This window comes from Balaenoptera ricei, chromosome 3 (assembly GCF_028023285.1).
Source record: "Balaenoptera ricei isolate mBalRic1 chromosome 3, mBalRic1.hap2, whole genome shotgun sequence".
NCBI lineage: Eukaryota > Metazoa > Chordata > Mammalia > Artiodactyla > Balaenopteridae > Balaenoptera > Balaenoptera ricei.
The window spans coordinates 36,994,089-37,000,115 of NC_082641.1; the positions used below are offsets into that span (position 1 = coordinate 36,994,089).

The following is a 6,027-nucleotide window of genomic DNA, read 5'->3' on the forward strand; positions in this document are numbered from 1 at the left end:
TTCACAGATATTGCATTTTTTTTTGCAAGTTGAAGGTTTGTGGCAACTCTGTATTGAACAAGTCTATCGGTGCCATTTTTCTAACAGCATTTGTTTACTTCATGCCTCTGTGTAACATTTTGGTAATTTTTGCAGTATTTCATTTTTTTCATTAATATTATATTTGTTATGGTGATCTGTGATTAGTGATCTTTGATATCACTCTTGTAATTGTTTTTGATGCTGTGAACTGTGCTGTGAACTGCTCCACCAATCAGCCCTTCCCTCCATCTCTCTCCCTCTCCTCTGGCCTCCCTATTCCCTGAGACACAACAGTATTGAAATTAGGCCAATTAATAATCCTATAATGGCATCTAAGTGTTAAAGTGAAAGGAAGAGTTACATGTCTCTCATTTTAAATCAGAAGCTAGATATGATTAGGCTTACTGAGGAAGGCATGTCAAAAGCTGAGATAGGTCAAATGCTAGCCTCTTGCACCAAACAGTTAGCTAACTTGTGAATTCAAAGGAAGAGTTCTTGAAACTTAAATGTGCTATTCCAGTGAACACATGAATGATAAGAAAGCAAAACAGTTTTACTGCTGATATGGAGAAAGTTTCAGTGGTCTGGATAGAAGATCAAACCTGCCACAACATTCCTTAAGCCAAAACCTAATCCAGAGCTAGGCCCTAACTCTCTTCAATACTATGAAAGCTGAGAGAGGTGAGGAAGCTGCAGAAGAAAAGTTTGAAGCTAGCAGAAGGAAGTTGAATGAAGTAGAATGAAATTGAAGGAAAGAAGCCATCTCTATAACATAAAAGTGCAAGGTGCAGTAGGAAGTGCTGATGTAGAAGCTGCAGCAAGTTATCCAGAAGATCTAGCTCAGATCATTAATGAAGGTGCCTACACTAAACAATGAACTTTCAATGTAGACAAAACAGCCTTATATTGGAAGAAGATGCCATCTAGGACTTTCATAGCTAAAGAAGAGAAATCAATGCCTGGTTTCAAAGCTTCAAAAGACAGGCTGACTCTCTTGTTAGGGGCTAATGTAGCTGGTGACTTTAAGTTGAAGCCAGTGCTCATTTACCATTCTGAAAATCCTAGGGCCCTTAAAAATTATGCTAAATCTACTCTGCCTGTGCTCTATAAATGGAACTACAAAGCTTAGATGAGAGCCCATCTGTTTCCAACATGGTTTAAGAAATATTTTAAGCCCACTGTTGAGATGTACTGCTAAGAAAAAAAAGATTCCTTTCACAACATTAGTGCTCATTGACAATACACCTGTTTCCCCAAGAGCTCTGATGGAACTGTACAACAGGGTAATATTTTCATGCCTGCTAATACAACATCCATTCTATAGCCCATAGATCAGTGAAAAATTTCAACTTTCAAATCTTATTATTAAAAAAATGCATTTTGTAAGGTTATAGTTGCCATTGATAGTGATTCCTCTGATGGATCTGGGCAAAGTAAATTGAAAACCTGGAAAGGATTTATCATTCTAGATGCCATCAAGAACATTCATGATACATGGAAAGTCAAAATATTACCATTAATAGGAGTTTGGAAGAAGTTGATTCCAACCCTCACAGATGACTTGGAAGGGTTCAAGACTTCAGTAGAAGAAGTATCTGCAGATGTGGTGAAAATTGCCAAAGAACTAGAATTAAAAGTGGAGCCTGAAGTGTGACTGAATTGCTATAATATCATGATGAAACTTTAATGGATGAGGAGTTGCTTCTTATGGATGAGTAAAGAAGGTGGTATCTTGAGATGAAATTTATTCCTTGTGAAGATGCTTTGAAGATTGTTGAAATGACAACAAAGAATTTAGAATATTACATAAACTTAGTTAATAAAGCAGTGGCAGGGTTTGGGAGGACTGATTCCAATTTTGAAAGAAGTTCTACTGTGGATAAGATGCTATCAAACAGCATGGTATACTACAGAGAAATTGTTCACGAAAGAAAGAGTCAGTTGACGGGGCAAACTCATTGTTGTCTCGTTTTAAGAAATCGCCACGGCCACCCTAACCTTCAGCCACCACAACCCTGATCAGTCAGCAGCCATCAACATCGAGGCAAGACCCTCCACTGGAAAAAAGATTATGACTTCCTCAAGGCTCAGATGATGATTAGCACTTTTTAGCAGTAAAGTACTTTAAACTAAAGTACGTACATTGTTTCTTTAGACATAATGCTATTTCACAATTAATAGACTACAGCATAGTCTAAATATAACTTTCATATACAATGGGAAACAAAAAAATTTGTGTGATTTGCCTTATTATGATATTTACTTTATTGTGGCAGTCTGGAACTGAACCTGCAATATCTCTGAGGTATGCCTGTATTCCCATTTCTACCAAATTCTAAACAGACTTGAATCTCCTTGTCTTTCCCCACACAGTTCTCACTTCTTAGAACACAGCTCCTTCCCTTAACCTCTGTGTATCTAAATCTTACCAATCTTTCTAGAAATTATACATTGGGGCACTGGAATCATTATCAGCCATTATGTTAGTCACTAAGAATGATAACTGATGGAAGGGTGGAAAGGAGGATTATGAGCAAGTGGTAGATATAACAAAAGAGACAACAGTGTTCTAGAAACTGGTATTTGATGGAAAAGAGGGTGAGGAAAAGGTAGTGGAAATGGAAGATTTCCCTTTAGAAGAGGAAAGGCAATTGACAGGGAATTGCAGAAAAATGGTTTGGGAACAATGTTTGGGAGGAAACGGGAACTTTTATAACAAGCCCCAGAATGGAGTATTTGACACAGGATATATATAGCCATTGCTCTTGTGGTATCACTGGAAGGTGGCCTGGGTACATTTAAGAGTAGGTGGTGGTGGGCAGAAGACCTAAATAGACATTTCTCCAAAGAAGACATACAGATTGCCAACAAACACATGAAAGGATGCTCAACATCACTAATCATTAGAGAAATGCAAATCAAAAGTACAATGAGGTATCACCTCACACCGGTCAGAATGGCCATCATCAAAAAAATATACAGGGAGGAGCTTCAAGATGGTGGAAGAGTAAGATGCGGAGATCACCTTACTCTCCACAAATACATCAGAAATACATCTACATGTAGAACAACTCCTACAGAACACCTACTGAATGCTGGCAGAAGACCTCAGGCCTCCCAAAAGGCAAGAAACTCCCCATTACCTGGGTAGGGCAAAATAAAAAAGAAAATACAGAGACAAAAGAATAGGGATGGGACCTGCACCAGTGGGAGGGAACTGTGAAGGAGGAAAGGTTTCCACACACTAGGAAGCCCCTTCGCGGGCGGAGACTGTGGGTGGCGGAGGGGGGAAGCTTCGGAGCCACGGAGGAGAGCACAGCCACAGGGGTGCGGAGGGCAAAGCGGAGAGATTCCCGCACAGAGGAGCGGTGCCGACCAGCACTCACCAGCCCGAGAGGCTTGTCTGCTCACCTGCCGGGGTGGGCGGGGGCTGGGAGCTGAGGCTCGGGCTTCGGTCGGATCGCAGGGAGAGGACTGGGGTTGGCAGCGTGAACACAGCCTGAAGGGGGCTAGTGCGCCACAGCTAGCCGGGAGGGAGTCCGGGAAAAGGTCTGGAGCTGGCAAAGAGGCAAGACTTTTTCTTGCCTCTTAGTTTCCTGCTGCACGAGGAGAGGGGATTCAGAGTGCCGCTTAAACGAGCTCCAGAGACGGGCGCGAGCCGCGGCCATCAGTGTGGACCCCAGAGATGGGCATGAGACGCTAAGGCTGCTGCTGCCACCACCAAGAAGCCTGTGTGCGAGCACAGGTCACTCTCCACACCACCCCTCCCGGGAGCCGGTGCAGCCCGCCACGGCCAGGCTCCCGTGATCCAGGGACAACTTCCCCGGGAGAACACACGGCACGCTTCAGGCTGCTGCAACGTCACTCTGGCCTCTGCCACTGCAAGCTCGCCCCGCATCTGTACCCCTCCCTCCCCCCGGCCTCAGTGAGCCAGAGCCCCCGAATCAGCGGCTCCTTTAACCCTGTCCTGTCTGAGCGAAGAACAGACGCCTTCAGGCGACCTACAGGCAGAGACGGGTCCAAATCCGAAGCTGAACCCCGGGAGCTGTGCAAACAAAGAAGAGAAAGGGAAATCTCTCCCAGCAGCCTCAAGAGCAGCGGATTAAAGCTCCACAATCAACTTGATGTACCCTGCATCTGTGGAATACCTGAATAGACAACGAATCATCCCAAATTGAGGAGGTGGACTTTGGGAGCAAAGATATATATATATATTTCCCTTTTTCTCTTTTTGTGAGTGTGTATGTGTATGCTTCTATGTGTGATTTTGCCTTTATAGCTTTGCTTTTACCATTTGTCCTAGGGTTCTGTATGTCCGGTTTTTTTTTTTTTTTTAACTTAAAAAATTTTTTTTCTTAAAAATTATTTTTTATTTTAATAACTTTATTTTATTTTACTTTATTTTATTTTATCTTCTTTCTTTCTTCCTTTCTTTCTATTTTTTCTCCCTTTTATTCTGACCTGTGTGGATGAAAGGCTCTTGGTGCTCCAGCCAGGCGTCAGGGCTGTGCCTCTGAGGTGGGAGAGCCAAGTTCAGGGCACTGGTCCACAAGAGACTTCCCAGCTCCATGTAATATCAAACGGCAAAAATCTCCCGGAGATCTCCATCTCAACGCCAAGACCCAGCTTCACTCAACAGCCAGCAAGCTACAGTGCAGGACACCCTATGCCAAACAACTAGCAAGACAGGAACACAACCCCATCTATTAGCACAGAGGCTACCTAAAATCATAATAAGGCCACAGACACCCCAAAACACACCACCAGACGTGGACCTGCCCACCAGAAAGACAAGATCCAGCCTCATCCACCAGAACACAGGCACTACTCCCCTCCACCAGGAAGCTTACACAACCCACTGAACCAACCTTAGCCACTGGGGCAGACACCAAAAACAACAGGAACTACGAACCTGCAGCCTGTGAAAAGGAGACCCCAAACACAGTAAGATCAGCAAAATGAGACAACAGAGAAACACACAGCAGATGAAGGAGCAAGGTAAAAACCCACCAGACCAAACAAATGAAGAGGAAAAAGGCAGTCTACCTGACAAAGAATTCAGAATAATGATAGTAAAGATGATCCAAAATCTTGGAAATAGAATAGAAAAAATACAAGAAACGTTTAACAAGGAGCTAGAAGAACTACAGAGCAAACAAACAATGATGAACAACACAATAAATGAAATTAAAAATTCTCTAGAAGGGATCACTAGCAGAATAACTGATGCAGAAGAGCAGATAAGTGGCCTGGAAGATAAAATAGTGGAAATAACTACTGCAGAGCAGAATAAAGAAAACAGAATGAAAAGAACTGAGGACAGTCTCAGAGACCTCTGGGACAACAGTAAACGCACCAACATTCGAATTATAGGGGTCCCAGAAGAAGAAGAGAAAAAGAAAGGGACTGAGAAAATATTTGAAGAGATTATAGTTGAAAACCTCCCTAATATGGGAAAGGAAATAGTTAAGTCCAGGAAGCACAGAGAGTCCCATACAGGATAAATCCAAGGAGAAACACGCCAAGACACATATTAAGCAAACTATCAAAAATTAAATACAAAGAAAAAATATTAAAAGCAGCAAGGGAAAAACAACAAATAACACACAAAGGAATCCCCATAAGGTTAACAGCTGATCTTTCAGCAGAAACTCTGCAAGCCAGAAGGGAGTGGCAAGATAAACTTAAAGTGATGAAGGAGAAAAACCTACAACCAAGATTACTCTACCCAGCAAGGATCTCATTCAGATTTGATGGAGAAATTAAAACCTTTACAGACAAGCAAAAGCTAAGAGAATTCAGCACCACCAAACCAGCTGTACAACAAATACTAAAGGAACTTCTCTAGGCAGGGAAACAGAAGAGAAGGAAAAGACCTACAATAACAAACCCAAAACATTTAAGAAAATGGGAATAGGAACATACATATCGATAATTACCTTACATGAAAATGGATTAAATGCTCCAACCAAAAGACATAGACTGGCTGAATGGATACAAAAACAA

General features: G+C 42.2%; 1 pseudogene; it reads left to right on the forward strand.

The window, feature by feature from the left end:
• Window positions 1-346: 346 nt before the first annotated feature.
• LOC132363323 (tigger transposable element-derived protein 1-like) lies at window positions 347-2,123 on the forward strand (annotated as a pseudogene).
• The last annotated feature ends 3,904 nt before the right edge of the window (window positions 2,124-6,027 follow it).